We start from the raw sequence: 25,497 nt of genomic DNA, 5'->3' as shown, positions 1-25,497 counted from the left end.
TCAAACTATGTGAGCTAGCTTTATGAGGACCCTAATTCATGGATTAAAACAGCTAGGTAGTGCTGTGGATAGTATTGGGCCTCCAGCCTCAGTCACTTTCTAGCTGTGTGACTCTAGGCTAGTCCCTTAACCCTGTTTGCCTCAGTTTCCTCATGTGTAAAATGAGCTGGAGAAGGAAATGGCAAACCACTCCATGTCCTTTGCCAAGAAAACCCCAAATATGGTTATGAAGAGTCAGACATAACTGAAAGGACACAACAAGAAAGTTTATGGTGTAACACATTAAGAAGATATTCTCCCTCATGTATTACCCTGGCAAGATGGGATGCTCTGAGGTATCCTTTCCTCCCACCCACAACACGGGGAAGCTTTAAGTAAGAGAAGATGATGCCACCCAGAACATCCCCTACCCCAGACCCCAGCCAACAGAGGGAAGACCCAGGGTGAAGCTGCTACTGGAACCTGATTGACTCTAGCTTCTCTAATATAGCTTCACACTGTAGATTTGTTGAGTACAAACAACTTGCTTTATCCTGGCCTGATGACCAGACTCACTCTCATCCAAAGAGGAAGGAGGCCATGCAGAGAATCTAAGTCTGCTGTGTCTTTATCAAGTATCTTTGCTGGTAGAGCAAAGTAAACCTTCTTGTGTTCAATGTTCAGCGACATGCGAGTACCTCATGAAATCTGACTTAAGAGAGAGTTCTGGCTTCAGAATGGCTTCCTCTGACACAGGACCTCTTAACCTGGGACCATGAACTACTTTTAAAATTGTGATAAATGCTTTTTCAATATAATTAGTTTCCTTTGTAATGTAGTGTCATTTATTTTATTCATTTAAAAATCACACTTCTGAGGAGGAATTAATAGGTTTCACCAGAATACCAAAGGAGTCCATAACACAATAAAGGTTAAAATCTCCCTGCTCTATAGGGGCACATGTGAAGGAATCTGTCTTGTGTTGGGCTCAGGTTGTTTAATTTATGTTTTATTTTCCTTTTAACTGTTTGCAGAGCTCTGACTCCTTTAAAAACTCTAGGTGTAGAATGTTGGGTTAGTGTTTCGTTCAGCTGTCAAGAGAAGCTTGAGAAGATTAGGAACAGTAGGATAGATAGGCTTTTTGCAGTGTAAAAAGACAGTTCAGATAAGAAGAAAAAATGGTGGGGGAAAAAAACAACAGGGGAAAGAGAGCTGAGGACTGTGCTTAGTTTGGTTGCTCTAGAAGACAAAAAGGAGAGGGGAGGAACAGCTTTTATTAAACTTCTGTTGTGTGCTAGGCTGGGCAGCTGGACCGTGCAGTGCAAAAAGTACCTTCCTGAGTTCAACTATGACCTTAGACACTTAATAGCTGTATGATCCTGGGCAAGTCACTTAACCCTGTTTGCCTTAAATTCTTCATTGGTAAAATGAGCTCGAGAAAGAAATGACAAAGCACTCCAATGTCTTTGCCAAGAAAACACAAAAATAGGGTCAGTTAGACACAAGTGAAAACGGCCACACATGCAACAACAAATGTGGTAGGCATTCTGCTTAGCATTTCCCAAATATCTCATTTAATCCATCTCCAGCCATTCTGATGAAGATCAGGCCACTGGACCTAGATGGCTCAGGAGAAGAAAGTGAGGTTGGTGACCTTGCACAGCCCTCCCTCACTCAAATCAAAGTCAACTGCAAGTCATGTTGATGTCATGGTCCTCTTCGAGAACAAAGGACAAAAACAACAACAACATTTGATACTCACAACAACGTTGTGTGGTAGGAGCAATTTTACAAGTTCAGGGAGCTGGGGCAGGTGGAGATGAATTCAGATTTAACAGTCAGATAAGGAGAATTTAACAGTCAGATAAGATATTGGTGTTCTCCTCAGTAATGACAGCGACAGTGGCAGATTATAGTTGTATAGGGATTTAAGATTTACAAAGTAACATTTTTGAGAGGTAGGTGATTTCAAGCACCATTATTCCCATTTTACAGATGAGAAAATTTTGCCTCATCTCAAGAGAGTTAAATCATTTGACCCATGATCAACCAAATAGTAAGTGACAGAGCTAGGATTTAAACTCAGGTCTCTCTTGGAAAGAGGAATCAGGAGATATAGTATGTCAGTTCAAATCTTGCTTCCAACATTTCCTAGTAGAATGACCTTGGGCAAGTCCTTTTACTCTTACTGAGCCTGTATTCCCAACCATGAAATGGGTATAATAATAATCATGGTGTATTGTCAAGATCAAATGAAATACTACGTTTCCCTCATCACAACACATTTCTGCGGCAAGTGAAAGATTAAATGATTGAGAAAACAAAGGTTCCATCTTCCAAGCATATTGGTTTATTAAGCAACGCATGACAAGTGCCTAACAAAGTAGGACTAAACCTGTTCAGCATACACCTGGACCCCAAATAGAGGCAGAGACAGACCTCCACACATCAAAAACAACCAATCAAATAAGGCTAACCAACTAAAAGGAAATAACATAACACCAGGCAAGCTGATATTCAATCAGATGAAAGACCAGGGACCCTCCAAGTTGGGAGGGGAGAGCAAACAGTTACAATTTCAGGAAAAGAGGTGTCCCACTCCTTGCAAGTGTCCACAAATAATCAAAGGAACATGGAAACAATTGATTGTTCAGTATGGGGATGACTCTCAGACAAGACATGTGGGTTGCTTGATATGTATAATAGTGAGAAAACTCCTTGCATTAATCTTGGGGTCTGACTCGGTTTCTGGTCAGCATACTTCAGGTCCTTAGTTAAGGGTCTCTAAGCAGGTAAGAGTGGTCCATTTTCCCAGCTAAGCAAGACTGGGTTCAAACAATGCAATAAAATTTTCTCTCAATTCCCACAACTGAATAAAGTTTCTCACAAGTCAATTTAGACTTGACCCATAAATGAATAGAAATAGAACTGAGCTAGCTCCAGAATTAAATCACAAAATGGAGTCAGTGTGGCTCACTATTTCCACAATTAAGCATTTGTTATATCAATCCCCTCACTTTTCCAACTTTCACTTCTACTGATAGATTAGGTCCCTAGAGCAATGGCTGCTTCTACTCTCAGAATTCTAGGGGCAATCTTATGTCTGGCTACATTTCCAAGCCCCCACCAGTGTACTTCCCTTTAACAATCTGCTAAAGTTCTTTAGTAAAAGAATTTACTTGAATGACATAACAAGAGGAGTAGTTTCAAAGCATTTTCTCCCCAGGTTTGGGGCTCAGTCTTCCATATACATAGACAGAGTCCAGTGGTGGAGAAAGAAAAGGGACAAGACTAAAGAACAATGATAGTGTGGTATGCATGTAAGGAATACACATGGTCAAGACAACACACAACTCTGGAACCACAAGGTCTTAATGTCCTCATTTCCTCTGGAGGTGCTTTATAAGGTTTACAGTGTGTTCTGGTGTATATAATGGGTGCTTTGTTCTCAGCTGTACAGGCCAATCTGCTGTTAGACTAGATCAAACAAGTTAATCAACTGGGAAATTGACTCCTTACCTGGCTAGAATGCTGTTGGGCTAGGCCAGGCAGGTCACTGCCATTTGGCAGCTACTGCTAAAGCGGGCCATGAAGATCACACATCCCCTAGTCTCTGAGGATTCCCTGGGCTCCCTCTTTGATGCGCAGCTGCAGTCTTCAGTCAATCAATCAATATTTATTAAGTGCCTGCTATGTGCCAGGAATCATCTTCAGCCACTGTTTTTACTGGGTATTATAGTGGGGGGAGAGATGGAGAGTCCCAGCTACAGTGTTCACAGTGTTCTTCTTCAGAGAGGGCAATTTCTCTTAGAGTAGGATTGGCAGATTCCCCTCCTCTGTCATCTCTTCAGAGCCTCTGACATTTATTACCTCCAGACATGAGGAAGAAAAAGCCTAGATCCTCCTGTTCACAGTTCTTGGCTCATGGATCCCCTCAGTGAGGGTCTTCAATTTTCTTTATGTGGACTAGCCTCCATATTGTGGTTGGGTCTTAACGCATATCATTGACTGGGGACAAAGGTAATGAAACTTTTAGTACCCTCAGACAAGTTTATTAACTCTGACTTTCTTTGGCGTTTTCTAAGGTAAGAAAGTTTCCTCAGCATCTGAAAGGACTTTTACATTTCAGTGTCTCTGTTAATGCCTTTTAAGCCCTTCCACTTTGTTGTTCATACTTTAGAAGCACATGTCCTAGGATGTGAAAGCCAATTGTTAAATTTTCAATATGGGTGATTATCCACAAAGGCTACAAATCAGGGCTTGACTTATTGTTTTGCTGATTGTTAAGAAAGCAATGGAGAAGATGTTAATAATGCACTTCCGGAAAGCTGATTGTTAAACATTTACCAGCACACCATTGGCCACATATGTAAAGTAACTAGATAAAGCAGTGGGTAAGAGAGCTGGACTTAGAGCTAGGAAAGATCTGAGCTCAAAATCTACCTCATTTATTATTTGTGTGATCCTGGGCAATTTACTTAACTTCTATTTGTGTCAGTTTCCTCATCTGTAAAATGGGGAGGTAATAACAGCACCTACCTCACAGGATTGTTATTTGAGTCGAATGAGTTAACATATGTGCAATGCTTTGCCAATCTTAAAGCTTAAATCCTGTTATTATTATATGCATAGTGTGTTTTTTTTTTACTTTAAAGTGCTGCATAAGCATAAATTGTGATTACTCTTATGCCACATTGACTTTATAAGTAAGTAGCATGGCATTATACCAGGATATGGGGATAAAACAGGGATTATCAAGCAGAGAACCTAGACTAGGAGACTGGGGGTTTGAGCAACGGTATGGGGTAAGATGTGTTAGAGATTAGAGGTCAAAGTTTGAAAGACAAACAATTAGGCTCCTCTGAAAGGGAAAAAGAAAGAAAAGTTCAGAATGCCATAAGTTAGAGAGTTGACAGTGTCACTAGGGATCAGAAACAGTGAAGTGAACTTCATCCCAGGGCCATCTCTGTTTGCCCTTGACTGGCTCTTACAAGTGCATAGTCTTTGACCCAAAAGCACGTCATCACCATCAAAGATAAACAGTCAGAAACTATGTGTTCTCTGTTCATACTTAGATAGTCCAGGGAAGAAGTATCAAAATTACTGGGAAATCCAATTCAGTTCAACAAACAGTTATTAAGCAGATACTGTTTACTGAATATTGCATAGTTAGGGTAGATATAAAGTTTAACTAAGACACAATTTCTAATTTTCTGGGACTTATAGTTTTACAGAGGGATATGACTACAAACAAATAATTTTACACAATAGCTTCTTATAAAATAATAATAAGTTATATAAGTGTTTTAAGGTTTGCAAAGCACTTTATGTTCATTTGAGCCACCTAACACCCTGTGAATTAAGTATTATTCCTATTTTTCAGATGAGGAAACTGAGGCTGAGTGGCTAAATGATTTGCCCATTATCACTTACCTAGTGTCAGATGCAGTACTTGAATCCAGGAGTCTCCTGAATCTAAGACCCAAATTCTTTCCTCTACATCATGCTGCCACTCAAATAAAAGAAAGTGTTCATTTGACTTTTAGTAACTATATAGCTGGTCCACCAATGAGTTATGCCTTGAAAGCCTCATATGTTCTGTAAAAAGGAATAGGATAAATAAAGCGAATGTCTAGAAATTAAGCCAGTGTACAGTTGAAATATGTGATCCAGTATACCCTTTGCAAATGTGGTATTTTTGCTTTTCAATTGTTTTACATGTCATTGTTCTTGAGATTGGTTTTTATAAAGTAAATTTAATTAACTTGGTTTGTTTTCTTACATATGTTTTTTAAAACATTGGGGAATGCTATAGCCTTATTTTTCTTAGCTATTGAATTCCTGAAAACGTTGAAACAATTGTGCTTACATTGTTCCTAATGATGCACCACTCATAATCTGAGTGACAGAGGTAAAGACAGAGGACAGGGAAGTAGCATTAAATGACCTCTTTAGGACAGATCCAACATGGCACCCTTCACAAAGTAGACACTGAGGAAATAGTTGATTTGCATTGGATTGAGAGCTCTAAAACATTAATTCCATAAAAAGATGGAAATGTCACAAGGGCTGGGGGGCAGAGTGGAATGAAGGATGGACAACAACGGAAACGTCATCTTGAAATTTCCCCTTAGAGCCTGTTGATTTGTTGATTAGATTAAGAGTCATGCAAAAAAATGGTCATCTTAGGAAACAATCTCTACTAGTTCCTGAGAAAAGTGACCTTGGGAACCCTCAACCACATGTTATAGGGAGAGTCTGGAGCTGTGGTTTCATTAATTTGGGGCAATGGTTCCCATTTAGTGGTTTTCAAACCCCTTAGGGGATCCAGATGATGGTTTGTGCTTTGCTGTTGTCATTTTTTCAGTGGTGTCTGGCTTTTCATGACCCCATTTAGGGTTTTCTTGGCAGAGATACTAAAGTGGTTTGTCATTTCCTTCTCCAATTCATTTTATAGATAAGGAACTGAGGCAAAGAGTGACTTAACCAGGGTCACAGCACTAGTAAGTGTCTGGAGGCTGAATTTGAACCCCTGCCAGACCCAGCACTCAATCCAGTGTGCCATGTAGCTACACTGTGATTCATGCTAAAGACTCTTTAATGGCACCTTAAATAGTAAATGATTATAAAGAATATTATGAGTTGTGTATTGAATTACCCCAGGGGTTCACACCATGTGTTGCTGTTGCTAAAAGGAATCTGTAGGAAAAAGAATTTTGGGAACCCCTTGTCTAGGGAATCCCAAGGTGAAGAAACTACCTTTACCAATGCAGGTTGATACTTCCTCTATAACTTATAGTCTTGGGGAATTGTTTAGAGCAAGATAGGTTAACCAATGTGCCCAGGGTCACACAGCCAGTGTATGTTAGAAGTAGGGTTTTCCAGGATGACACTATCTACTACATTGCACTGCCTCTCAGTTGTGACATATCCCTTTCAAAGAGAGGGAATCATGGGAAGTATGTGCCTGTTCTAGAAATCTGAAGGGGTGGGGAGCTAAAAATAAAAATAATTCCATATGAAAAGTTTTGAAATTCATTGAAATCAAGAGGACAGTAAACTCCTCAAAAATAATAAATGCTATAAACTTAGAAAAGCAACATGCCAAGAGTTAAGCAAGCATAATAATTCATATTAGGAATAGTCTAAAGGGAAAAACAGATTCACAAAAATAAAAGGGTCAACTGAAAATACCATATATTATGACTGTATTTGAGGAATTTGGCATCCTATAGACAGAACATCTGGATAGTTTCCCCCTTCCTTTGCATCCAGATGTTTTGATGCCATGTAGTCTGTGACTAATTTATACAGTCTGATTGACTAATCAATAGGCTTCTCAGCTTGACTCCATTATTTTACCGAACAGGTCTTCTCATCACTCATTGTTCAAAGTTTGGAAATGGAAACAGGTCAGATTTCATAAGGGACAAGCTGCCTTATGAATGGTTATTGTATGACTCACGGAGGAACAAGCAACATTTGTTGCCGTTGAAAAGAGCATTGAATGGGTTTGATTTCAGCCCTCCACAGTTACTAACTATATAACAGTGGACATTTAACTTCCCTGGTCCTTAGTTTCTTGATCTATAAAGCAGAGGTTTGGTTGGCATCCATTAAGTACTTATTAAGAACCCGCTGTATGCTAGACACTCCACTTGCCATACGCTGACTACGTATCTTTCCCTCTTTCAGGGTTGCTATGAGGAAAGTGTTAGGGAAAATACTAAGAAGCTGCCATTTTTTTCAGCATGGAAAAGATCCCATGTGAGATCTCCTTCCACCAGTAGACAAGCTTATGAATGGTTTAATAAATAACTGTTTGGGACTTGCTTGAGGCTCATACAGGTTTAGTGAGTTGCCAAAGGTCAAACAGCTAATGAATGTCACTTAAAGTCAGAATTTGAACTCAAGGCCCAACTATTCTTTGCTATTTTCTGTTACCTTTCACACAGTAGACATTTAATCAAATCTTGTAAAATGGAATTGAATAAGAAAACAATGAGCTGGGAGCATACTAAGGAAAGACCCAGGAAAGACATCAGACCTTCAAAAACTAAACTTTTACTAATTAATGTGGCTGGAATCTCCTACTAGTGTTATCCACCCCACCCCATTAGAAAATGAGTTCCTTCAGGCCAGGGACTGTTTTCTTATTTATTCCCCTCACTCTTAGTCCAGTAATTTTTATATAGTTACCCCTGGGCTCCAGTCCTCACTCTCTGGATTTCTCCACCTCCTAGCCAGCAGCCTCTCAGCCTGGAGTTGTCTATGCCCTGTGACCTTCTCTCCTGAGAATCTGATAAGACCTTAGCCTAAAATGACCCAGGTCTCCCATTTCATCCTGGACCACTTCCAGTCGTCCTGATGAATATCAGGCCACTGGATCCAGAAGACTCTGGAGGAGAAAGTGAGGTTGGTGACCTGGTCCTCTTTGAGAGCAAATGACAAACACAGACACAACAACCCTGGTCTAGCCTGGCATTCCATGAGGTGCCCAGGCTATGCTCACCTCCACTCCTCACTCTCCAGACTTCTCTGCCTCCTTGTCTGCTCTCAGATATCCTCCCCTTTATGTTTAGCCTTTCCCTATTAAAATATAACCTCCAAGAGGGTAGGGACAGAGATTTTTGCTTATAGTTTTCTCCTCAGTGCTTAACTTAAGTGACTAGCATACAGTAAGCAGAGAATAAATGCACTGTTTTCTCTCTGTCTCTCTGTCTGTCTCTCCTCCCTCCCCCACCCCACTCCTTCATTCGGAATCTATGCATGTTGACCCAGTCTATTTATGACTTCTATCTTTTCTGTTCCTCTACTTAAGATTAAGTTCATTGAGCAGGGACTGTGTCTAGCTCATTTGACTTGGATATATTAAAGGCAAGTTGCCATTGGTCTATTTAAAAGACAGATCAGATTCTCTCAGTTCAACCTTGAATAATTTCTGGCTTCAGCTATATCTTTATTTCTTACCATTTCCTTTTCGGCTAATGCATGACCCTAATAAATTATAACTCTAATTGGGGTGTTTTCTTTGGCATCTCAGGAATAGAAGTAATGGGGGAGGCCTGGGGAAAGGATCTGATGGGCTCTTTTGTTTTTCTTGACAAGGCATCTCTTAAAAGTTAGAAGTTAAATTGCAGGCTGTAATTACAAACCCTCCCCTATTTGACAACATCTGCACTAAATGTCTGCGCCCTTTTCATGTGTGGAAGCTATTTTATCAAAGGTAGACAAAATGAGTAGTGTGTGCCCACTTAAATATGTCAATGTACAAATGAAGCTTAGGAGCAACTAAAGCCCCACAGGACTGTTTTGTTTTCATATTTAGTTTTCTTTAGTAGCCCACACACCAAATCGTTCAAAGATTGCTTAATAGCATACAATGTTATTGTTCTAAGCATTGTTTTATCCACTCTGATAGAGTCCATGGAAGGTATTTAAAGTTAAAAGGTCTATATTAGAGACTGAGTTTGAATGCAAGTCACTGAACCTCACTTCAGTTTAAAGATCCAAAAAATAGGCACAGCAATTTTTGCACTAGCAACCTTAAGGGTTTCTAGAGGAAAATGTCTTGTGACACCAAACAAATATGAGCCTTCATTACCTAGCTAATAGGATTCTTGTGGGAATAAGTATGTCTTAATAAGTGCACACCTAATCTGTGCCAGGCATTGTGCTAAGTGCTAAAATAAAGAATGTAAAATACTTTGTGTATGCAAGCATCAGTTATTATTGCTATAGATGGGCAGCATGTCTTAGGGGAAAGGATTGGTGAACTGGGAGGTAGAATATCAGAATTCAAATCTTTGTAGAGTCATTTTAGTCATGTCCAATTCTTTAGGACCCCATTTGGGATTTTCTTAGAAAAGATCCTGGAGTGGTTTGCCATTTCTTTCTCCAGCTTATTTTTATAGATGTGAAAACTGAGGCAGACAGGGTTTAGTGATTTGTCCAGGGTCACACAGCTACTTTAAGTGTCTGAGACCAGATCTGAACCCAGATCTTCCTGACTATGAGCCTGGTACTTTATCCACTGTACCACCTAGCTGCTCTAGGATACCAAAATTCAAAAATTCTGATATTCTACCTCCAAGTTCTGCAAAGTATTGACTTATCACTTAATTTCTCTGACCCTCAATTATTGTGTCTGTATTGTATTTTTAAAAGATAGAATGTGAAGCTTTAGAAAAATGTTGTGCCAGTAGTACTTAAAAATCATTTATGACTAAATTGTCTTTGGTGCCAGATTAGGATGCAAGTGACTAACAACGCACATGCAATAATTCTAGGCTCACAGCTGCACATCTCACAGTGCACAAGAGATAAATGCATATCCATAACTACTGGTAAATACATTGCTGCTCTGTTTACCTTTTAAGCAGCAAGATGAACAGAATTATACTGTGCAACAATTACACAATGAAAAGTTATAAATCAATTTTGGACTGAAAAAAAAAACTACCAAGACAACCCAGGTGCCACAAATAGATAGTGAAATAGGTAGTGGATGATCTGTGTGACCCTGGGCAAGTCAATGAAATTTGATGGGCTTGTATTTCAGGAAATGACTCCCTGAGGACTTGACTATTAAGTATATAGATCCTGGTGACTTAGTCGAGGGAATTCCTACACCAGGAGTTCCCTGACTGATGCCCTAGCTTCCTTCTGCAGATCAGATGAGATAAGATAGGTGAAGGATGGCTGAGGAACTGCTGTGGCATGGTAGAAAGCACACTGGCGCCAAAAGATCAACCTTGAGGTCCTGGAGTCCTGGATCTCTCACTGATTAGCTATCTTCTCTTGGGCAAAAATGTCCCAGTTTCCTCTTTTGCCTGAGCAGGGAGTTGGCCTAGATAAAAGCTGGTATCCCAGATCTGTTTTAGTCCTTAGAGTCTATAATTCTAAGTCTAAACTCTTTATTTTCCAATCCAAAGAAAACTGGGGAATATTTGCTCACTTTCTTTAAATAAACACATGCACTACTTAAAAGTCACTATCCTTTCTTGTTAACACAAATTGTATAGTAGAGCCAGGAGCAGAGATCACAGGATCTTATTTATATCTGGAAGGGATTTTGAAGGTAATCAAGTCCAAGTTCATTTATTTATTTATTTTTCATCTAAGTAATTTCAATTCCTCCTCCCGCTCACTGGAAAAAAAACCCTCATAATAAATATGTGTAGTCAAGCAAAACTAATCCCCACTTTGTCAGTGGCCAAAAATGTGTCTCATTCTTCATCTTGAATGTATCACCTCTGTCAAGAGATGGGTCAATCCCTTCATTTTACAGATGAGAAAAGTGAGGGCCAGAAAGATTACGTGACTTGTCTGAGGTCACACAGGCAGTGAGTAGTAGTGGACCAAGGATGATGAAAGAGAAGTCTAATGCTAGCACAAAGACTCTTACCTCCTATTGTAGTTCCTCAGAGAAGGATGATGCATTAAGCATTGGGAGGGACTCCCACTTTACAGATGTGAAAACTGAGACCCACAAGTGAGTTGCCCAAGGTCCTGAAGGTGATTCAGTTTCAGAAGCAGGATCTAAACCCAAGTGTCCTGGATCCCAGAGCCAGCATACTTTAAACTGCACAGCAATGAACATTTCCAATGGGCTCAGCTGTGTGAGTCAAAGGGGGGGGGGGCGGTTTAGAGTGAGGGAGAGAGGGAGAACCAGGAGGAAAGGAGGAGCCAAACTGAGGACCTGAGCAGGCTGGTCCTGCTAACTAGCTTGAGAAAGTCTTTGGGGAATGCAGCCTGAGCAAAGCAATTAGCCATTAAAATCTACACAGCAGGAAGAAAACTGAGCAAAAACAATAAATGGAACTGCAAACATTGTAGAAGGAATGACCACCTCAGTGAAGTAGGTGAAGTCAGCGGTACCACCGGGCAGGAGGTGTCTTTCTCACCAGGCACCCCCCTCTCCCCGCCCAGATTCATAAGTGTGTGTGGAGATGTATGTACCTCCTTAACTGCATGGGCACACACACACACACACACACACACACACACACACACACACACATACACACACACACAGTGCGCAAAACTCATACAAATTGTCCCCACACCTGGGTAGATGGTGTATATGTTTATGTAAAGATTAAATGAATATAAAAGGCCCGATTGTTTTGCCTTAGTGTGTTGGTGAACTTTGATGGGACCTAGTAAAACCCAGCACATTTATTACCATGATGAATTGCTCCTGGGGGAGTCATTTCCCTGCCCTCTTGGCTGGAGGTATAAAGCCGGAGTGACAGAGCTGGAGAAGACAGACTCTCACCCATAGGTACTGTGACTTCAAGAAGCCAGGCTGGCCCTCAGCAGAGTGGGTGGTACAAGCATCAGTCGAAAGCAGCACATAACTCAGCCCTAAGTGATGGATTCCTCTGGAATGTGGAAATAACAAAGGGGGGTGGGAGGGAGAACGAGAGCACATTATGAGAGTGGAGCTGAGCCGGCCAACATGTTGAGGATTTTTTGTGTCAACAGATTCTGCTATTCAAAAGCCTCACGTGCCTGGTGAATTTCCTGATCGAATCCAGGGCTTCGCTAAATAACCCAGCCGTATTTCCCAAACCAGACTCTACCGGGTGATTGGCCGATTGGATCAATTAGAAAACAATTAACTTTTCACCTTTCCTCTTGCTAAGGGTGGGTATTGTGGGGGTAGGGGAAAACAGGATTTTAAGAAAACATCAAAATCTTTGCCCGTCATTTCCTCCTAAAGTCACACAGCAAACAGATGAATTTTGGGGGACCAGTGCTAAAGTATTTAAGCCAGTTAGTATTCTTTTTCAGTAATGGGTATTTTGTCTCATATTTAATTTCATTCTTAAAGCTTAGAAGGATCCTTAGATAGCCTGTTGGCTAAGGATTCTTAAAACTGTTTTGTTATGGACAATTTAGTGAAACCTATGGACCCTTTCTCAGAATAATGTTTTTAAACTAATCAAATAAAATACCTAGGATTTCAAAGTAAACTGATTGTCTTAAAATACAGTCATTGAAACCCTAAAAAACACAAACATCCAAGTTTATGGGTCCCAGATGAACAACCCCTGATATTTTAGGCCACTCTTTTCATTGTACAAACGAAGAAATTAAGACCCAGAGAAGTGAGTTGATCTGCCTAAGGTCACAGAGGTGAGTCTTAGTCCAAACCCAAACCTAATGGTACAAAAGTCCAGTGAGGGCACTTTCATTTTCCATTTATTTGATGGGTTCCTTGCGGTAGTTCTAGGTATGTTTGTATGGTTCTGTAACACCTTCGAATCTAATCAGATTTGAAAGACAATTTGGAAAAACCAAGGGCACAGCAGAATTAGTCATCAGTAATCTCATTGCTTTGAACTACTTGGACTAAGATGGGGTGACAGTAGAGAAAGATCATCTGTGTCTCAGGTAGTCAGAAGCCAGTGCTCTAATGGTTTTTTAATACATACACAGAGCACCTGTGTGGTACAGTGGATAGAGTGCCAGGCCCTGAGTAGGGAAGACTCATCTTCCTGAGTTCAAATATTGCCTCAGACAATTGTCTTAGTAGTGTGACCCTGGGTAAGTCACTTAACCCTGTTTGTCTCACTTTCCTTATCTATAATACAAGCTAGGGAAAGAAATGGCAAACCACTCCAGGACCCTAAATGGGGTCACAAAGAATCAGACAGGACCAAAAATTGAGTGAACAACAACACGTGCATACCTGCAGTTCTTTTCACCAAAATAAATGAGGCAGTGCTTGTGTGCTGACTGTTCTCATTAAAAAGAAAATTACTTCTAAGCAACAATGAATGATTAGTATTGGAGGTGAACAGAGAGCTCAGACCTAGAATTCTTATACTTTTCCAAACCCATCCATCCTAGGGTGCCCCACCTAGGGTGTCTCTCTGTTGTCATCAACTGCTCCCTTCATCAAAACCTCCCCTTCCCCAGTTTGGTGTACATGCTTTCACTCATCTCCTACTATGGCTTTCTTTTTTTCTGTACCATGACCTATCAGGGTCAGGCTCTCCCAAAGTTTCATATGTAACTGATCTGATAAACTCATTCATTGTGTCTTTGCACTAATGGAAAAAAAAGCTGTATTGTTACTGAGGGTCCTTTTTCCGTACATATGTGTATGTGTGTATTTATAAGTGTATGTATATGTATATAGGTATGTGCATACATTATATTATAAAAAGCACTTTGGGGAGATGAGACAATTATTTTATCTTTTTCCTTTATTAACTTTTAGAGAGTTTTAGTTTGGGTCTAGACCTGTGGTTTCATTGATATAGATAACTCCTTTTGAGGAAATTCCACCACCAAACTATACTATTTACCTTCCCATTTTAAGAATCAAATGAGATCACACACACAAAGCACTTTTAACCATAAAATACTATACAAATGTCAGTGGCAGAGGATGATCAAAGGGACCTCTTAAAAAGACTCAGAGAAATTCTGCATCATGTTGCACACTGAATCCACAAGTGACCAGACAATACTTCTTAATTCCTTTCTGGTAATACAGAGATTGCCTATGCTGTGGAACTCCCAAACCTATTTTATTTTTCCAAGTTGGGAAAGGCTTTATTTTTTCCCATTAAAAAAATTTTGAATTTAACAAACCAACTAAAATGAACATACTTAACCAGGAAGGGAAGTTTTACTTGAAACTGGGAAACTCTATTATGAGCCCCTACATTCTTTTTAGGTATTTTTTTAGGCACAAGTCTTTTTATTTTTCCCAATCCTTTCCCAGCTCCCTTTTCTTCATTCCTCAACACTAAATTGAGAAAAAATAAAAAAACAAAACGTTTGTAGCTTTTATACATATAAGTCAAACAAAATAAATACCCACTTTGGCTGTCTCCAAAATATATATATTTCATTCTGCATTCTGAATCCCTCATCACTTGGAAGGAAGTGGGTAGTAATCTTTACCATGGGACCTTTGGAAGAATCATAGTTGATGCATTGATCAGAGGTTTTAACTCTTCTCAAATTGTCTCTATACCATTGCTGTCCTTTTAAAAATATTTTAATTCTACTCACTTCACTCCATAAATATCAGTTAATAGAAAGCTCTCCAGGTTTTTTCTGAAACCGTTTTTTTTTTTTTGGTCATTTCTTATGGGACAATAATACTCCATTACATTCATATATACCTTAATTCGTTCAACCATTCCCCAACTGATGGGCACCTTTTAGCTTCCAAATTTTTGCCACTACCGAGAAAACCAAAATGTTATTTGTACATGTAAGTCCTGCTCCTCTTAGACCCCTTTAGAGATGAAGAAATAACAGCATTATCTACAGTTTTGTAAGTTTGGGCCATGGTTGTAAAAATATCTCCAGAATCCCCAGTATAGTTTCAACTGGTGGAGTGGAGGAGGGGGCCTGAATTCTGGTCACAGTTCTAAAAATCATATATCTTTATTCCATTTTGTAGGTTAGCATCTAAAGCATGGATTTAGGGCTTAACTCAATTCTGCCGAATCAATTTTTTTAAAAATCTACTTTTAGAAGACTCTTCTTTCACACCTCATTCCTATTCTCTCCAATCCAACCCATGCACACAGATGCTGTCCACTTTTTTTAGCACCGACAATTTGGGATTTGTAGTCTTGGCAAATGTAATCCTGCAGATGGAAACAGTCAGACTCACAGATCTTCCAAGTATGTCTGGTAACCTGAGACAATGGTACTTTAAGACAGAAATTCCTAAACATGGCTTTGTGACATTCACAGAGTCCCTCCAATCATCTCAATGCAAAATTTATTTGAATTGTCTTCACATTTCTAAGGTAAAGGTGGGCAGGACAGTGCTTTCAGAAGTCTTTGTTTTCCTGACCATTAAACAAACAGGGTAAGGTATAGTTACAGCATTATTCTTTCCCCATTCCTCAACACCAAATTGAGAAAAAATTAAAAACAAAACCTTTGTAACTTTTATACATGTAGAAATGTCATAGTTAATAGCTAATATCTTATAGCTATATTATGAACTTCTCCCTTTCTTGGTAATGTCATCGTTGCCAATTAATATCTCCTAGCTGTTTAAAAGGACCAAGGACAACAGAACAACTCACCCTTCCCCCACCTAGCTGCCAGTACAGGAAAGTTCCCCAATTAATCAAGATTTTATGGAGCAACTTTCCATTGTTAAATAGAGTGGGACCCTCCCGATATAGAAATGTAGTCTCTGATGAGCTATGTCAAGTAGACTGTGGAAAGCAGGTATGCATTCATTTAGTGAGGGTCAAACTTCCTTGGTTCCAGATTATAGGGACACATGTACCTGAGGTGATATATGTCTCTGGCATTACAGGGCTGTCTATGTCTTCTGATGATGGTATCAGGCTATTTCTCCAAGTCTGTTTCCTGTTGGCCACCATCCTGTAGTGTCTCTCCTTGGCTGGTTGTCTAACGTCTGGTGCTTCCTAATGGGTTTTGAATCTTTGCTGTTTCCCCACCTCTCTTTTATAGGCTTCAGCTGGAGCCCTTAACTGAGTTGCTACATCTTCCTTATAAGAGGAATAGCCATCTCTCTTTTAGCTTAGCTCCAGACTCCCAACTCTTTAAGAAATTGAGAGAAATGATTATTATTATGGGGAGGGGAGGGTGTCCAGGATTTTTTCCCTATTTCTCATGTAAAAGACTAGCTCAGAGCAACCTCAGAAGGACAGGGTTGATGATGAGATTGGGTTCTCCTCCATCTTGGACAGGACCTCACCCAATTGGAAGAGCTTGGTTTTCATTAAAGGGTGAAAACCATCTTATCTATGTGAATTCTGGTTCACTGTTCAACTAAGTGGTCTGGGTGGAAGATAGATTCTTTTATATAGATTACTGGAAGCAGAATGACCTGGGTGTGGAGATGAATCTAAGAGTGACATGATCAGAGTCCGTCTCCCCCCACCCTAGCCCCTCATTAGAATAAACCCACTTCTCATAATATTCATTCTCTCATTAATTATTAACCAGGGTTGATTGCGGCTTGTCAGGAACACTTACTCTTCCAAGGATATATAAATTTTCAGTGATCCCCAAAATTGTCTGTTATCTGAAAGTGTCACTGACCTCATTTTATTATTTGCTATTATAATTAATACATTGATTATTAATTAGCCAGAAATTATGTCTCTCAGACTTTTCATTTGTCACAAAAGGTAGTTCAGGCCCTGACACACCTTATTCAGCAGACCAGGAAACAAAATTTCTGCTGCTTCTTTCCCTCCACCACAACAGGCATCACGTAGCTCTAAAGAGTCTCTTCTTCCAGGATCATGCTCTTTTGAAATCTAGAGTATTTAAATAGACCATTAGAATCCACAGCCATTTCACCTCTCTTTAAACTACCTTTTCCTGTAAGGAGCATCGAAATTCATATCTAGCAACACTATCTGATTTAGGGTTATCTCCTATCAGACTGACAGTCTATAACCCTCTCATATCATTTTAGGGATGCTTTTCAATAAACTGCAAGGTCTCTCTGGGTCTGAAGCACTCTGGTTTTCCTAGCTCTTCTAAAATCCTTTGGGCGGTTATAGAAACTCCCACCCTTACAAATGCAAAAGAATTTGAGTAAGTAAAAAAACAAAGTTCAGAGAACAAAATCATCTCCTGCTTTCTGGTCCATATTCCTGCCTTTATATATACACATCATATATAATACAAACATAGTATACATACAGATATATCTATATGTAAGTACATGTATTTATTTACACATGCACAAACTCACACACATAAATATGACCCATAACAAGCCTTTCAGGCCTTGAACCAATCTATACAATCAATGAACATTTTATTAAGCACCTACTATGTGTCAGATACCATACTGAATGCTAGGACATACAAAAAGAGGTAAAAGATAGTCCCTTCCTTTGAAGAACTCACAATCTAATGGAGTGACAACAATGCATAAGAGATAAAATCAGAAATGGTTTAATAGTTATGGGGGGTATTATAGAGTTGCTCCTAGCCTCATATACCAGTGAAGCTTGTTTGATTGTAAATTCCAATGAGATTTAATCATTGATGAGACTCAGCTTGAGTCAAGGCTAAGTCAGCTCTTGTCTGTAACAGCAGTTTGAGGTAGGTTCTGTTGTAATTCCTTACATATTTTAGTCAATGAATGAGTAGGAACCTTTGAAAAGATGTTCCTCTTGCCTGGGTCCCTGGATCCATTTAAAATATGGCTCAAGATGCCATGTAATCTACAAAGAGGCCTGAAAAATTTCACGAGGAAACATTTCCCAAATATTGTCATTTGCCAAGTAATTTTATAGTGTCACAAGCACTTTGGGCTATTGGAGATTTCAGGTTTATAGTTACCAGTTTGTTGTTCAGTCTTTTCAGTCATGTTCAGCTCTTCATGATCCCATTTGGCAAAGATATTAGGGTGGTTCGCCATTTTCTTCTCCAGCTCATTTTTACAGATGAGGAAACTGAGCCAAATAGGATTAAGTGACTTATCCAGGGTCACACAGCTAGTAAGTGTCTGAGGCCAGATTTTGAACACAGAAAGTCTTCCTGCCCCCCCTTCCCCCGCCTCCCCCCGCCCAGACACTCTCACCACTGTACCATACAGCTGCCCACTTGCCAATTTAAATGAGCTAATTCAAGAACCAAATTTGATTTCCCTCAATTTCCTAGTGGTTCCTTAGGGAAAGTGAAATGGAGTTAAGCAATTATTTGACAGCCTTCAATCAACAGAGATATCTAATTTAGAGAATTTATACTAAAAAAAAAATTCTGGAGTTTTTGTCACCTACAACAGCTCCATAGAGTTCTTGGCTATATTCCAGTTTTAGGGAATTCCTTAAAATGAACTTTGAATATTAGAATTTCCCTACATCATCAAACAAATCTAATCATAGGATTAAGAATTGGAATGATCCTTTGTGATTAGCTAGGACCAAGGGTGAGGAACCTGTGGCCTTGAGGTCACATGTGACCTTCTAGGTCCTTGGGTGCAGCCTTTGGACTGAGTTGAAGTTTTACAGAACAAATCCTTTTATTAAGGGGATTTGTTTTGTGAAGTTTGGATTCAGTCACAGGGCCAAATTTGAAGGCCTAGAGGGTCTCAAAACCAAAGGTTTCCCACCCCTAATAGGCCAGCCCCGTTATTTTATAGGAGAGGAAACTGAAACCCAGTGAGATTAAGCAACCTGTTCAAAGTCACAAGAAACAGAGTCAAAATTGAAAACCAAGTGCTCTGACACAAACACCAATGTCTTTTCCACTTACTACCCTGTCCCTCATCTGGTCTATTACATAGGAAAAAAAGTCAGACCCTAGACCTAAAATAAATTTAATATACTGTACTCTGACTCTCTTTTTTAAATCCTTCTTTGGTTTGGCTTTCAGGGAAACCTTGAGGTTTTTATGCAACACCAAAATTACTATTGATTTGGGCAACCCAGTGAAGCTATGTGTTAATTCAGAAAAATTTCAACCCATCTATCTGCTATTTGGATTTGATCTATTAACTTTTTGATTTAGCTATATTTGATCTATTAACTATTACAAATATTAATCAATGACTTTGAAGAGTTCTTTGTAAAAACTGACATAGCCCTAGTTTCTCTTTTAAACAATAATGTTTTACGGATGCTAAAATATATTGTTGTCAGTTCTCAATGACACCATCTGCGGAATATCTACCCCTCCTGTAGGACACCCTCTTAAGGCAAAGTACAAATCAACACATTAGTCATGCCTGACAGTGTATGCCTTATTCTGCACCTATAATCCACCACCTCTTTTGGTGGACTGCATTGATCCGACTTTTCATTTCTTTCAATGATATTTTCCCCTAAATAATTGTAGTCAGTAGGAAGTGTACTTCTGGCTCTGCTCACTTTGCTCTATTAATTACAAATCCTCCTGTCCCTGAATTCTTCATATTCTAATCATAATCTCAAGATTGTCTTTCAGGAAGAGAGATTGCATGTCTCCCCTCGATTACCTGATCTTCTGATTGCCAGTCTCAGAGTGGGAAAGTGGGGAAGCGGGGAAGCCTTCTTTAATCTCCGTTCAATCCTTCTTCCCACAGTTATGACACATTTTCTCTTGTGATCTCCTTAATGAAGACCAGCTTTTTACCCTCCTCCATATAAGGCCAAGTACTCCTTGAGTTTAAAAGCTTGCCCATTCCATCATTCATTCCATGACATTGTCCTTTTTTACACAGCTGTCATGGAGGGTATGCTGATGGGAAAAGTTCATGATGAAATGAGACTCTGTCTTCATGAACCAAACAAATGTAATTTCCCCCCTGGTTTTATCTACAGTGTGAATTTTCTTCCAAATAATAGACTGAAATACAAGGTACCATGGACAATGTGCCTCTCAGGCTGCACCGAGGATGGAAAGTTTTGCTCTAGTAAATATTTTCCAAGTGCTATTTAGTGAATTTCTCTCTAACATGAGAACCATGAAGCTAACTAACTGGTATGATGTAGCTTGTTCAAGGGAAAACTCTGTGTCTTTGACAGTGTCTCCATAGGAAAGTATGAGGGAGAGGCAAGTAATTCTCTCTCTCTTTCTCTCTCTCTCTCTCTCTCTCTCTCTCTCTCTCTCTCTCTGTCTCACACACACACACATACACACACACACACACACACACACACACACACAAGGCCCTTGCCTCTCAATAACTGATGCTAGTGCTTGAATTTTCTCTAGATAATTGTTCCATATAATTTGTCTGTGAAGACACAGTTTCTGTGTATCAACCTCAGATGATGGCTCTGTCTACACAAGAACAACACAATACCGCAATGTCACAGAACTAGTGATCTTTAGGTAAGGCATGTAATGGTCATGTAAGATGTGGATGTCCAGTAGGTCATCTAAATGTGGCTCAAGAAAAGGAATGGATAAGTATCTTTGGAATTTTGCTACCTTTTCCACTCCAAGGGAGCCTTTTGTTTCTGCCTAGAGGGGAATAAGAATATGGCATCTCTGAGAAGAGGTACCATATTAGAATCAGATCTATCTGTTCCATTAAATTTTTCTTATCCAGGGGTACTATTGGAGGTTCAAGCTATTTTCTTGGCTACTGTCTTTTATAGGACGAAGAAGCCTTAACTCTATACCTACAGGACCTGGCTCCTTCATATCAAAATTCTAGTTCCATAAAAGACCCTGACAAATAGTGAATAGGGAGGAAACCCATTGATGCAAGTAGATAGCAAATCAAAACTGGAGAAATTCTACAAACTATAATATGGCAGGAAATACCCAAGAGCAAATAATCTCTTTAGATGGGAGCAGCCTAGGGGTGCTGGAGAGATTTTGTTTAGTCAAGAGAGAGGCGCTAATATCATCCAAAGGTAAATTTTCCTAAATGTCTAAGAAAACAATAAGAAAATCAGGGACATTTTGACAAATTGGCTTTCCCCTACATGTGTGTCTTCCATTGTCAATCTGTTTGTCTCCTATGTAAAGAAAAATAATGTTTTTCCTTTCCAAAGCTCTTGGGGCAATGTGACCGTTCACATAGGTACACAGCACTGAGTCATAATTCCTTCTGTCAGTTTAGAGAATCTTATGCAAAATGTTGCAGGTTTAAAACCTAGCTTACACTTATTTATCTGGATCATGACCAAAGGTAAAATGGCAAGCAGAAACCAGAAGGGAAAAGAGGCAAATATTAATTTTGCCTATTTATTTCATCATAGGCCAGCTATGATAGACTAATTAAAAATTGGTTAAACTAATTAAAATTGCTTGGTAATTGAATAATTATAATATTAATAATAAATTGCTATCAAGGAGAAGAAGGCAATATTTTTTTTAGACAGGTTAAAGATTTCCTAGGAAACTGGTTCCAGAACTATCCTAATTAGCTTTTCTCAGTACCTAATGACTCATGTTAGAGAATCATATCCAGAGTTTCTAGTCTATAGACTCCTGACCATCCCAACCAGCCTATAGAGATCGTCTTCTGAACTCTAGCACTAATGTACTGTTAATTTGGCATGTCTTTCCATCTCGTGTTGTTACTAATCTCTTCATGTAACTATGTCTAGAGACACAACTGAGATACGCTGATTAGGTTTTGAACTATGGAACTAAAATTTAGAAGGTGCTGATAACTCTTACAGATCTTCAGTAACAGAAATCTCAGGGTGAGCTCCTCCATGGTTCAACCCTGTTATTGTTAGTGACCTCTCCAACATCAGCTTCAGTATCTTCAAGTGTATCTGACTCCAGATGAACTCCTTCCTTACCCCCTCCACAAGGCCTTTATGGCAATCTCCCCAAGATAAACCTTCTCATATTTCTTTCTGTGCCACCATCCCATATTGTGCTACAAAATTCTTAGTTATACTCAAGGAGATAAAGAGGAAAAGATCCTATATGTACAAAAATATTTATATCAGCTCTTTGTGTGGTGGCAAAGAACTGAAAACTGAGAAGCTAACCACCAATTAGGAAATGAATGAATAAATTATGGTATATGGATGTAATAAAATACTATTGTGCTGTAAGAAATAATGAAGGAGATGGTTTCAAAGAAACTTGGAAATATTTGTACAGACTGATGCAGAGTGAAATAATCAGTTATGATATGGCATCTAGGCAGCCAATGGAGTGCTGGACTTGGTGATAAGCAGGTCTGAGTTCAAATTCTGTCTCAGACACTCACTAGCGATTTGACCCTTGGCAAGCTTCTTCTGCCTCAATTTCCTCATCTATAAAATGGGTATCATTACAGCACTTACTTTAAGGTTGTGAGAATCAAATGCAATAAAATACGTAAAGCACTTTGCAAACTTTACAGCACTATGCCAATACTAGCTGTCGTGATGATGATAAATTATGTTTCTCATAACCTAACAGAGAGGTGACAGATTATGCAAAATGAAACACACATTTTTGGTTACATGGGAATTTGTGAGAAACTACACTCCTAGGAAGTTATAGTTGTTCTTGTTGTAAGTCAAAGAACCTCACCCTCCTTGTCAACTTGACTAGATGAGAGAATGAGGGTAGAGGGAATGGGGAAGAAAATCAAAAGGCAAGACTTGTCTATCAGGAAGAACCAGCACCATCAGGGGTGCCCTCTCGATTTACCTTCTCCTCACCCAGGTGACTTGACTGTTCATTCCATCTCATGAGATGGAGGACCACCAGGCCTTACCATCTGCCCTGTGGTCCCCTGGCACCATCATCTTAACTCTCTATATAACTTAAGGACCTCTCAGCCTTGCCATCTGCCCTGATACTGTACCTTTAGAACTTCTGGGCTTTCCTTTCTAACTTGCGATTGAAATTTCTTTAATATGGTTTTCTCCCTGTTAGAGAATAAGCTCCTTAAAAGGAGAAACTGTCTTGATTTTTCTGTTTGTATTCCCAGTGCTTAGCACAGTAAGCACTTAATACATGCTTTTTCATTCATTCACTCATTGGTAGAATCTGTATAAGGGGCATAGGCCTGAATGTAATGTAGGGTGGCTATGCTGGCACACCCTGAGGGAACATTTCTATTGGCCCTCCTTCTTGCCTTTGGTATACATGCCCCTCAGAGCAAGAGTCAATGGGAATGGATACCCTAGGCTCAGGCTTTCTGCAGGTTTCTGGATAAGGAGGCAAAGTTGCCTAGGCATCCCATCATGAAGAATGAAAGGGCAAAAATAATTCTTCATCATCATCATTGTCATGAATATAATAGCAACAAAAGGTAGCACATTTTTTTCCCACAAAGCTTTGCAGTTTACAAAAGATTTTCGTCATATTAATAATATGAGGTGGGCAGTACAAGTAACATTGCCCAATGAAATGTGATTTCCTGGAGGTCAGGGCCAGCTTTGACCTTTCTTGGTAACACAAGGAGAATATATGATACATAAGAAATACATATGAAATGCTTGTTAACAGAATAACTGAGAGTTAGCAGGACCCAGGGGCAGGGGAATGGTGTTCTGCTGGTTTTGGTTAACTTCCAAGGATAGACACAAACTGGAAATCTGAATTGGAGATCAGGCTGGGGACTTGATCTCTGTCACCGGAGACTGGTATCCACCAGCAGCTCACACCTGACACTTTTACTGAGAATTTCTATGCTCTTTACCCTAGAGTAAAATACAATGCTTTGTTTAATTTAATTCATCAAATAAATATTCTTAAGCACCTACTACCCACATTGCACATACCTTCCCGGTCTTATTCTATATTTATACCTTCCTTGCATTATCTATTCTGCTATCAATTGCCTCAGGCCAGCCTCTTAGGAGTTTATATTCAATACTGGAGCAAAATGACACTCGTAGGCCCTTTGACAGTTAGCAAGAGGAGATTTACTTAGCTACAGCAGGAGGAGGCTATTTCATGAATGGAGGATATCCTGAGCTGTCTCTCAGCTGAGTGATGATCTCTTGCCTGAATCATCCATCATGTTCCAACGGTCTGGTGTCAGGGACTACCTGGAACTGCTGGTGGCTGTTTAGTACTCAGAAGACCTTTAATGCTCTGTACCAGTCATGTCTAAAAGATGGCAAGAGAACAAGAGTTTGGATATCTTTCCTACCACACTAGAAAACTAGCTTTTCCCTGTATAGAGCATACCCACTTCTGGACCTTTGCGCTGGTGGTTCCTCATGGGCAGAATGCACTCTCTTCTCACTTCTGACTGTTAGAATTCTGAGCTCCCTACAAAGTACAAACCAACCACCACCTACTGTGTAAGGACATTCTTGATTCCCCAAGTGCTCAATTTCTCTTGAAATCACTTTGCATTATATATGATATACATACATACATGTATCTTATAATTTGTATGTATCTTATAATTACTTATGAATGTATATCTCCCCAGTGGAATGTGAACTCCCTGGATACAGGGATTGTTTTGGATTTTTGTCCTCATATCACAAAACCCTAGAACAATTTCTTGCACATGGTAGATGTTTAATGAACCATCATGGTGCTTATGGAATTGAATAAATGCACTGTGTTAAGAAATGGAGAAGATACAAAAATGAATGACATGTGGAAAGGCCTTAGGAGGGAGAGGAAGAGAAAATGGATTTTTGTTTATTGAAAAAATAAAATAGAAAAGTTTTAACTCCAAATCATTTTTTTAAAAATCTCACAGTCCACTCCCTCAAAGATCTTAAGAATTAGTTTATGTGTGAGGATGTGTGGAGGGGAAAAGAAAAAGTTAAGATACGTGATAAATGAGAATAAATACGTGCATAAAGGAAGGTCTGAACTCTCTGTGCTGCTTCATGATGCAAGCAGAGAGAGACAGCCAATGCAGTACAAAAGGCCCTAGCCCCTGAAATACAGTAGCCCCACCATGCCTCCCTATTAATGGAAACAGGAAGAGATCCAGTAGACGTGTGAGACACACAGAAGTATATGTCCTCCAAATTAAGTGGGAGTTAAATAACATCACCACATTGGAAATCTGCCTGAAGTCAGCTGCTAATTAAAATGTCCAGAAAACTCCCGGCTGTTGAATCTGACTCAAGAAAAACATACAGTGATTATGAACAGTGATGCCTCCCGAGGCCA

At 39.5% G+C, this 25,497-nt stretch overlaps 1 protein-coding gene across 1 annotated transcript in view; it reads left to right on the top strand.

The window, feature by feature from the left end:
* SCRG1 (stimulator of chondrogenesis 1) overlaps positions 1-25,497 on the top strand; it is a 203,777-nt gene that overhangs the window by 91,782 nt on the left and 86,498 nt on the right. The gene's annotated exons all lie outside the window — the stretch shown is intronic.

Source organism: Notamacropus eugenii, chromosome 7 (genome assembly GCF_028372415.1).
Source record: "Notamacropus eugenii isolate mMacEug1 chromosome 7, mMacEug1.pri_v2, whole genome shotgun sequence".
NCBI lineage: Eukaryota > Metazoa > Chordata > Mammalia > Diprotodontia > Macropodidae > Notamacropus > Notamacropus eugenii.
Note: the sequence above shows the minus strand (reverse complement) of the source record. Positions and strands in the feature narration are given on the sequence as shown.